At 36.9% G+C, this 10,790-nt stretch overlaps 1 protein-coding gene across 1 annotated transcript in view; it reads left to right on the top strand.

The window, feature by feature from the left end:
- Positions 1 to 5,522: 5,522 nt before the first annotated feature.
- The window catches only part of HEPH (hephaestin), a 149,272-nt gene continuing 144,004 nt past the window's right edge, over positions 5,523 to 10,790 (top strand). The window contains exon 1 of the mRNA XM_043458834.1: positions 5,523 to 5,589. The gene's annotated coding sequence lies outside the window, so the exon portion shown is untranslated. The remainder of the gene's footprint in view (positions 5,590 to 10,790) is intronic.

Raw genomic sequence — 10,790 nt, 5'->3', positions numbered from 1 at the left:
GTCGCCAAGAGTCGGGCACGACTGAGAGACTTCACTTTCACTTTTCACTTTCATGCACTGGAGAAGGAAATGGCAACCCACTTCAGTATTCTTGCCTGGATAATCCCAGGGACAGAGGAGCCTGGTGGGCTGCTGTCTATAGGGTCGCACAGAGTCGGACAGGACTGAAACGACTTAGCAGCTGCAGCAGCAGCAGCAACAATCTTATATATTTCTAATGTCTGTTGTTACTTCTCCTTTATCATTTCTAATTTTGTTGATGTGATTCTTCTCTCTTTTTTTCTTGATGAACAGCTTTTAATTTTATTAATATTTACTATAGCTTCCCTCATTTCTTTTTCAATTATTTCTGTCTGGATATTTATGTGTTCTTTCCTTCCATTAACTTTTGTTGTTGTTGTACTTTTTACAGTTGTTTTAGGTGTAGAGTCAAGTTGTCTATTCTATGTTTTTCTTGTTTCTTGAGGTATGATTGTATTGCTATAAACTTCCCTCTTAAAACTGATTTTGCTGCATCCTATACGTTTGTGTGATCATGCTTTTATTGTCATTTGTTTCTAAGAATTTTTTTATTTCCCTTTTGATTTCTTCAGTAACCAGTTTGTTACTCAGAAACGTATTGTTTAATCTCCATCTTTGTGTTTTTTTTACATTTTTTTTTCCTGTAATTGATATCTAGTCTCAGCATTGTGGTCAGAAAAGATGCTTGATACTATTTCAATTTTTAAATATTTACTGATGTTTGATTTGTGACCCAAGATGTGGTCTATCCTGGAGAATTTTCCATGTGCACTTGAGAAGAAAGTGTATTCTTCTGTATTTGGATGGAATGTCCTGAAGATATCAATTAGATCCATTAAATGTCTAATGTGTCATTTAAGCCATGTTTCACTTAATTTTCTGTTTTGATGACCTATCCATTGGTGTAAGTGGAGTGTTGAAGTCCCCTACTATTATTGTGTTACTGTGAGTTTCTCTTTTTATGTCTGTTAGTGTTTGTCTTATGTGTTAAGGTGCACCTATGTTGGGTGTATAAATATTTACAATTGTTATGTCTTCCTCTTGGATTGATCCCTTCATTATTATGTACTGTCCTTCCTTATCTCTTGCAATATTCTCTATTTTAAAGTCTATTTGGTCTGGTATGAAGATTGTTACTCTTTTGACTTCCATTTCTTTTGATTTCCATTTTCATAGAATATCTTTTCCCATGCTCTTACTTTCTGTCTGTATGTGTCTCAATGTTTGAAGTGGGTCTCTTGTATACATTATATATATATGGATCTTTTTTGTACCCATTCATCCAGTTTGTGTCTTTTGGTTAGAATGTTTATTCCATTTGCGCTTAGAGTAATTATTGATATATATGTTCCTATTGCCATTTTCTTAATTGTTTGGGATCTGTTTTGTAGGTCTTTTCTTTCTCTTGTGCTTCCTGTCTATTTAAGTTCCTTTAACATTTGTTGTGAAGTTGGTTTAGTGGTACTAAATTCTCTTAACTTTTGCTTATCTGTAAAGCTTTTGATTTTTCCATCAATTTTGAATGAGATCATTGGCTGGTAGAAAAATCTTGATTGTAGATGTTCTCTTTCAGTGCTTTAAATATATCCTGAGATTCCCTTCTGGCCTGCAGAATTTGTTCTGAATGATCAGCTGTTAATCATATCTGGTTTCCCTTGTATATTACTTGTTGCTTTTCCCTTGCTGCTTTTAATATTCTTTCTTTGTATTTAATCTTTGTTAGTTTGATTAGTATGTGTCTAACTGTGTTTCTCACTGGGATTTTCCTGTATGGAACTCTGCATCTTGTGGACTTGACTGCCTGTTTCCTTTCCCATGGTGGGGAAATTTTAAACTATACTCTCTTCAAAAATTTTCTCAGGCCCTTTCTTTTTCTCTTTTTCTTCTGGGATTCCCTACAATGCAAATGTTGGTGTGTTTATTATTGTCCCAGAGGTCTCTGAGACTATCATTTCTTTTCATTCTTTTTCCTTTATTCTACTATTTGACAGTTATTTCCCTTATTGTATCTTCCAGCTAACTTTTCTGTTCTTCTGCCTCGGATATCCTGCTATTGATTCCTTCTGGAGTATTTTTAATTTCAGCAATTGTGTTGCTCATCTCTATTTGTCTATCCTTTATTTCTTCTAGGTCTTGTCAAATGTATTAATTGATTCTTGAATTTTCTCCATTCTATTTTTGAGGTTTGAGATCATCTTTACTATCATTCCTCTGAATTATCTTTCAGGTATTTTGCCTATTTCCTTTGTTTATTTTACCTTGTGTGTTTCTAGATGTTCCTTCATTTTTCCAATATTTCTCTGCCTTTTCTTTATTGTTTCTGTTTTTTTTTTTTTTTTGACTACTTATTTTTGAGGTCTCCTTTCTCCAGGCTTCAAAGTTGAATTCTTTCTTCCATTTGGTTTCTGCTCTCAGTGGGTAAGGTTTGTCCTGTGTTTGTGTGGACTTCATGTTGCGTGTTTCTTGTGTTTGTGTTCTGGTGGGAGAAGGGCAGTTTTTTTCCCCCTCTGATGGGCAGGGCTGTGTGAGGTGGTAATCATGTCTGCTGATGATTGGGCTTCTGTTTTTGTGTTTGTTGCTTTGATAAGGCGTCCTGCACTGTGTGCTGCTGGCAATTGTGTGATATGTGGCCTTATATACAGGTGGAGGCCTTTGTGTGTGTTCTCACTAATTAGTACCCCCTGAGGTTAGGAATTCTCTGCAAGTCTGTGGTCTTGGAATCAATGCTCCCACTCCAAGGGTTCAGAGCTAAATCTATGACCAGAGAACTGAGATTGTACAGGTGGTTTTTTGTGCCATTAAATGCGATTAAAACAGACACATATTCACACACACACACAAACAAGAAGCAAGAGATGAACCCCAGAAAAGTGGCAACTACAAAATCAGACAAATATTAATAAAAGTAATGGAATACACACACACATATACACACATTAACAAAAGCAAATGTTTGTAAGGTCCAAGAGATTGACCTGGTGAGCAAAGGAACCTGAAAATTTTATCAACCAGTTAAAAACAAAATTAACTAAAGCACAAACTGGAAAACAAAACAAAAACAAGATGCCAACTGGGGAATAAAGCAACAAAATCAAAACAAACTAACTAACTAGGTAAGAAAAGAAAGGCTGAAACGAAAAGGAAAGTTAAATAGAGGTAGATAAAGATTTATATATATTAAAGAATAACTACAGCAGGAAAAGAACAATATGAAAAACAAACAAAATAATATATGTACAAAAATAGTAAATTTTAAAAATCTAAAAATTAAAAAAAAAGAGACCCTACAGAACCGCAAAAGGCCAAATTAGAGGCTGCTGCTGCTAAGTCACTTCAGTCGTGTCCGACTCTGTGTGATCCCATAGATGGCAGCCCACCAGGCTATCCCGTCCCTGGAATTCTCCAGGCAAGAACACTGCAGTGGGTTGCCATTTACTTCTCTGATGTGTGAAAGTGAAAAGTGAAAGTGAAGTCGCTCAGTCGTGTCCGACCCTTAGCGACCCCATGGACCATAGCCTACCAGGCTCCTCCATCCATGGGATTTTCCAAGCAAGAGTACTGGAGTGGGGTGCCATTGCCTTCTCCCAAATTAGAGACAGAGGTATATAAAGGAAATAAAAAGTGTGATTAAAAATTCTTAAAAGCTTAAATAGATTTAATATTAGAAATAAAATCAACAGCTACAGCAACAGATTGGGGGGGAGTAAAAATAAAAATAAATAAAATAAATCCAGAAGCAACTACAGAACAAGTGAAAAATAAGAATAATAAATGTTTTCCTTATTTTTGGGTGTCATCTGTTAGTGTCCTTTCTCTCACTGCAAGTCACAGTCCCTCTTGTCTCCCTAGGATGCCCTCCAATACTGGGCTGGTCTCTGGACATGCTGAAGGGGCAGCTCAGACTCTAATCTGGTTCTACTCCTGCATATTCTTGCTTCCAATATCCACAGTTTCCAGAGCTAGTGCATTTTCTTTTGTGGAAACTCTCATTGTCCTTTTATATAGTCCATAGTCATAGAGTCTGCCTGGTTGATCATGTAGATTTAATCTTCAGCTAATATAGCTGATGGTAAGATTTTGGGACCTCTTTCTTAGCCATGCTGCCCTTGGGTTCCAATTGTGGTTCTATCTCCTCCTCTACATGTGAGTCATCAACAGGAGTTTGCTCCTGAGGCTGCCCTGGAGGACTTGGGTCCGCCCCAGGGAGTACTGGGTGTGGAGATGACAGAGATAACTTGGACTGAAGGAGCCTTGGCAGGACCAGGTACTCAGGGGAGCCAGTGGCTATGTCAGCAGGGAATATGGTGCTCTATAGGGTTTTTTCTATTCTCTGGCAGCTCTGTCCCAGTGAGGATCAAGCTTGGAAGTGGCACAGTTGCTTGGATCAGGGGAACCCTGGCAATGCCAGTATGCAGGGGCACTGGCATTTATTTTCACAGAAGATATGGCTCTATTAGGGTTTCTTCTAGCCTCTGACAGCTCTGCCACAGTGAGAATTGAACATAGAGGTGGCATAGCTGCTTGGATCATGGGGACTTTGGTGGCAAAATATGTGCAGGGTCACAGATTGCCTCAGCTGCAGGAGCTATGACCCTATCAGAGTCTTTTTCTAGGCTCTTGGTACCTGTTGATCAGAGGGCCTCTTTGGCTGGCTCTGGGACTTCCCTGGTGGCTCAGATGGTAAAGCGTCTTGCTTACAATGCAGGAGACCTGGGTTCGGTCCCTGGGTCGGGAAGATACTCTGGAGAAGGAAATGGCAACCCACTCCAGTACTCTTGCCTGGAAAATCCCATGGACAGAGTAGCCTGGTATCCTACAGTCCATGGGGTAGCAAAGAGCCACGACTTCACTTTCACTTTCTCTGTTGCTAGGCCCATTTGAGCACTTAAAGGGCCCCCCTGGCTGAGGTCTTTCTCTGTTGCTTAGTGTATCAGACACTTAAAGGACCAGCCTCTCTGGGGTCTTTCTCTGTTGTTCAGCTGCTGGTGCCGGCATGTGGGGAGAAAGAGACTAGCGTGGTGTCTCCACCACCTGTGTGTGACTCAGCAGTATTGCCTTGCCTCCATGACTGCCTGGTTTTCCTCCAAAGGCACTTCCCTATTGCAGTCTCCTTCCTCATGCCCCCCTAAGCTGTCTCCCTACAGTCAAAAGGACCTCACCCTGGGATTTCTCTCCAATCCTTGTGCTCCAGCTCCCAGCCACTGTGCTTTCTAGGGGACTTGCATCTCTGTCCTGTGTATGTATGATTACATCAAGGATTGCCTGTGTGATTCTCATTTCGTTCAGACTGTCACAGATCAGCTGCTTTACTTTCCAACAGCCTCAAATGCTTCTCCTCTGTCCCAGACAATTTCCCTGATGTGGGGGTCTGACCCCTCCTTCAGTTCTCCCACTCCTCTGGTGCAGATTCAGTCCTGCTCACTCTCCTCTTTTCCCCCCTCCTTCCTTTGTCCTACTAAGCTTTGTGTGGTTCCATGTATTCTTTTCCAGTGGTCAGATACTCAGCTGGGGTTCTGCAAGATCTTCTCTGTTTGAAGGTGTATTCCTGAGTATATGTGAAGAGAAAAGGTACTCCACATCCACCTACACCTCCACCATCTTTTTCTTTCTTTATGATCTTTTCTTTTTAATGGGGTTTTTAAAATGATGGTTTGTATATACTGTTTATATATTTTGTATATTGACACCTTATTGATCATATCATTTGCAAATGATTTTTTCTCATTAAGTTGGTTGTCCCTTTATTCTGTCAATAGTTTCATTTGCTGTGCTAAAGCTTTTGAGTTTAATTATGTTCCTTTTGTTTATTTTTGCTTTTATTTCCTTTGCTTTAGGAGACAGATCCAAAAATATATTGTTATGATTTATGTCAAAGAGTATCTGCCCTTGCTTTTTCTAGGAATTTCATGGTTTCCAGTCTTATATTTACATCTTTAATCCATTTTGAGTTTATTTTAGTATATGGTGTTATAGAATGTTCTAATTTATTTCTTTTACATGAAGCTCTCCAGTTTTCCCAGTACTACTTATGAAAGAGACTGTTCTCAATTGTATATTCTTTCCTTCTTTCTCATAGTCTAATTGACCATATGAACCTGGGTTTATTTCTGGGCTCTCTATTGTGTTCCAGCTCTGTTTTTCGTTCTCAAGTTTGTCTGTTTTTTGTTTTCTTCCCTCTATTCAGGTGTCTCTTTTTTCATGTATATTTTAAAAAATATTTAATCCAGTTCTGTAAAAATGCTCTGGTTAATTTGATAAGATCACTTTTACTCTGTATATTGCCTTGGGTAATACTGTCATTTTAACAATATTAATTTTTCTAATTAATAAACATTGTATAATTTTCTATTTGTGTCTTCTTCAATTTCTTTCATCACTGTCTTATAGTTTTCTAAATACACGTCTTTTACCTTTTATGTAGGTCTATTTTTAAGTATTTTATTTATCTGATGCCATTGTAAATGGGGTTGTTTCCTTAATTTCTTTTTCTGGTAGTTTGTTTTTAGTGTACAAAAACGTGAGAGATTACTGTATATTAATATTGCAACATCACCAAATTCATTGATGAATTTTAGTAGTTTTTATTTACTTTGCTTGAACATTCATTTTTTTTTTAATCTGATTTCTGTAGTTAGGATTTCCAATCCTAGGTTGAGTAAAAGTGCTGAGAGTTGGTATACTTGTCTTTTTACTAATCATAAAGGAAACAGTTTTAGCTTTTTATCTTTGAATATTATTTTAGTTGTATGCTTGCCATATACTGCTTTTACTATGTGGAGGTGTATTCCCTTTATAATCCCCTTGTGGAGAGTTTTTTTTATGAAAAATAGATGTTGCAGTTTGTCAGAAGATTTTTCTGCATCAATTGAGATGATTATATGATTTTTGTTATTTACTTTGTTGATGGGGTGTATCAATTTGATTTATTTCCTGGCATTGAATCATTTTTGAGTTTCTGGGACACATCTTTTTTTTCATTTGAACTATATATTTTATTACAGGATAATTGCTTTACAATATTGTAGTGGTGTCTGCTGTACATCAGTCATAATTATATATATAATATAATATATTTATTATATATATATTTAATATATAATATATATATATTACATATATGTATATACTCCCTCTTTTGAGACTTCCCCTCATTTCACACCTCTAGGTTGTCACATAGTGCCAGCCTGGGCTCCCTGTGTTATACAGCAGCTTCCTGCTAGTTATTTATTTTGCACATTATAGTGTATATATAAATCAATCCTACTTTCTCAATTTGTCCTACCCTTTCCTTCCCTCGCTATGTTCACCATTCCATTCTTTACATTCTGTGTCTTCATTTCTTCTCTGTAAATAAGTTCATCAATAGTTTTTCTGTATTCCATATATGTGTATTAATATACAATATTTTTTCTGACTTACTTCACTCTGTGCAACAGACTCTAGGTTCATCTGCCTGACTACTCTGACAACTGACTCAAATTTGTTTCTTCTTATGGCATAGTATTATCTTATTGTCAAGAAATATCCATACTGTTTTCCATAATAGCTATGTCAATTTACATTCCCACCAACAGTGCAGTAGAGTTCCCTTTTCCCCACATCCTCTCCAGCATTTATTGTTTGTAGTATTTTTGATGATGGCCATTCTAATTTGTGTGAGGTGATGCTTCATGGTAGTTTTGATTTGCATTTCTCTAATAATGAGCAAAGCTGAGCATCTTTTCATGTGTTTATTAGCCATCTGTGTGTCCTCTATGGAGAAATGTCTGTTTAGGTCTTCTGCCCATTTTTTTCTTTTAATTGGACTGTTTGTTTTTCTTTTATTGAGCTGTATGAACTGCTTATATATTTTGGAGGTTAATCCATTGCCAGTTGTTTCCTTTCCAATTATTTTCTCCCATATTGAGGGCTATTTTAATTTTATTTATCATTTCCTTGGCTGTGCAAGAGCTTTTAAGTTTAATTAGGTCCCATTTGTTTATTTTCATTTTTTTTCATTACTCTAGGAGATGATTCAATGCAGATCTTGCTGTGATTTATGTCAAAGTGTTCTGCCTATATTTTCTTCTAAGAGCTCATGGTGTATGATTCTTTTAATGCATTATTGAATTCAGTTTTCTGATATTTCATTGAGACATTTGACACCTATGTCAATCAATGATATTGGCCTATAATTTTCTTTTTTTAATTATATTTTGTCTGGTTTTGGTATCAGGGTGATGATGGCTTCATAGAATGAGTTTAAAGTGTTCCTTTCTCTGCAATATTTTGGAATGTTTTAAGAAGTACAGATGTTAACTCTTCTCTAAATATTTGGTAGAAATTGTGAATCCATCTGGTCCTTGCTTGTTGTTTATTGTGCTTTTTTTTAAAAAATTACTATTTCAATTTAATCACTGGTAATTGACCTCTTAATATTTTCTACTTGTTCTTGGTTTAGTCTTGGAAGATTGTACATTTCTATGAACTTCCTAATTTTTTCCAGGTTGTCCTTATTGACATATAGTTACTTATAATAGCTTCTTCTAACCCTTCTATTTCTATGGTATCTGCTGTAAGTTTTCTTTCTTCATTTCTGATTTTATTAGTTTTGGCTATCTCTGTTATTTTATTTTATTTATTTTTTTATGAATCTGGCTAAGAGTTTATTTACTTTGTTTATCTTTTCAAAGAACCAATGTTTAGCTTCATTGGCATTTTTTGTTTGTTTGTTTTTTATTTTACACTTCCTCTTTTATTTATTTTTGCTCTTATCTTTGTGATTATATGCCTTACATTAGATTTCACTTTTACTTGTTATTTTTCTAGTTCATTTAGGTGACAGGTCACTTTGTAAATTTGAGATTTCTTTGGTTTCCTGAGATAGTTGTGTATTACTATAAATTTACCTCTTAGAACAGCTTTTGTGGAGTCCTATAGATTTGGGGATAGAAGCAAGGTCTGATGCTGTACAGAGCAATATTGCATAGGAACCTGGAATGTTAGGTCCATTAATCAAGGCAAATTGGAAGTGGTCAAACAGGAGATGGCAAGAGTGAATGTCGACATTCTAGGAATCAGCAGACTAAAATGGACTGGAATGGGTGAATTTAACTCAGATGACCATTATATCTACTACTGTGGGCAGGGATCCCTTAGAAGAAATGGAGTAGCCATCATAGTCAAAAAGAGTCTGAAATGCAGTACTTGGACGCAATCTCAAAAAAGACAGAATGATCTCTGTTTGTTTCCAAGGCAAAACATTCAATATCATGGTAATCCAAGCCTATGCCCCAGCCAGTAATGCTGAAGAAGCTGAAGTTGAACGGTTCTATGAAGACCTACAAAACCTTTTAGAACTAACACCCAAAAAAGATGTCCTTTTCATTATAGGGGACTGGAATGCAAAAGTAGGAAGTCAAGAAACACCTGGAGTAACAGGCAAATTTGGTCTTTGAGTACAGAATGAAGCAGGGCAAAGGCTAATAGAGATTTGCCAAGAGAACACACTGGTCATAGCAAACACCCTCTTCCAACAACACAAGAGAAGACTCTACACATGGACATCACCAGATGGTCAACACCAAAATCAGATTGGTTATATTCTTTGCAGCCAAAGATGGAGAAGCTCTATACACTCAGCAAAAACAAGACAGGAGCTGACTGTGGCTCAGATCATGAATTCCTTATTGCCAAATTCAGACTTAAACTGAAGAAGGTAGGGATAACCACTAGACCATTCAGGTATGACCTAAATCAAATCTCTTATGAATATATAGTAGAAGTGAGAAACAGATTTAAGGGACTAGATCTGATAGACAGACAGCCTGATGAACTATGGACGGAGGTTCGTGACACTGTACAGGAGACAGGGATCAAGACCATCCCCATGGAAAAGAAATGCAAAAAGGCAAAATGGTTGTCTGAGGAGGCCTTAAAAATAGCTGTGAAATGAAGAGAAGCAAAAAGCAAAGGAGAAAAGGAAAAATATTCCCATTTGAATGCAGAGTTCCAAAGAATAGCCAGGAGAGATAAGAAAGCCATCCTCAGCGATCAATTCAAAGAAATAGAGGAAAACAACAGAATGGAAAGACTAGAGATCTCTTCAAGAAAATTAGTGATACCAAGGGAACATTTCATGCAAAAACAGGCTCAATAAAGGACAGAAATGGTATGGACCTAACAGAAGCAGAAGATATTAAGAAGAGGTGGCACAAATACACAGAAGAACTGTACAAAAAAGATCTTCATGACCCAGATAATCACAATGGTATGATCACTCACCTAGACCCAGACATCCTGGAATGTGAAGTCAAGTGGGCCTTAAAAAGCAACACTATGAACAAAGCTAGTGGATGTGATGGAATTCCAGTTGAGCTATTTCAAATTCTGAAAGATGATGCTGTGAAGGTGCTGCACTCAATATGCCAGCAAATTTGGAAAACTCAGCAGTGGCCACAGGACTGGAAAAGTTCCATTTTCATTCCAGTCCCTAAGAAAGGAAATCCCAAAGAATGCTCAAACTACTGCACAATTGCACTCATCTCACATGATAGTAAAGTAATGCTCAAAATTCTCCAAGCCAGGCTTCAGCAATATGTGAACCGAGAACTTCCAGATGTTCAAGCTGATTTTAGAAAAGGCAGAGGAACCAGAGATCAAATTGCCAATATCTGCTGGATCATGAAAAAAGCAAGAGAGTTCCAGAAAAACATCTATTTCTGCTTTATTGACTACGCCAAAGCCTTAGAATGTGTGGATCACAATAAACTGTGGAAAATTCTGAAGGA

Source organism: Cervus canadensis, chromosome X (genome assembly GCF_019320065.1).
Source record: "Cervus canadensis isolate Bull #8, Minnesota chromosome X, ASM1932006v1, whole genome shotgun sequence".
Lineage (NCBI taxonomy): Eukaryota > Metazoa > Chordata > Mammalia > Artiodactyla > Cervidae > Cervus > Cervus canadensis.
This window is presented reverse-complemented; position numbering and strand designations above follow the sequence as displayed.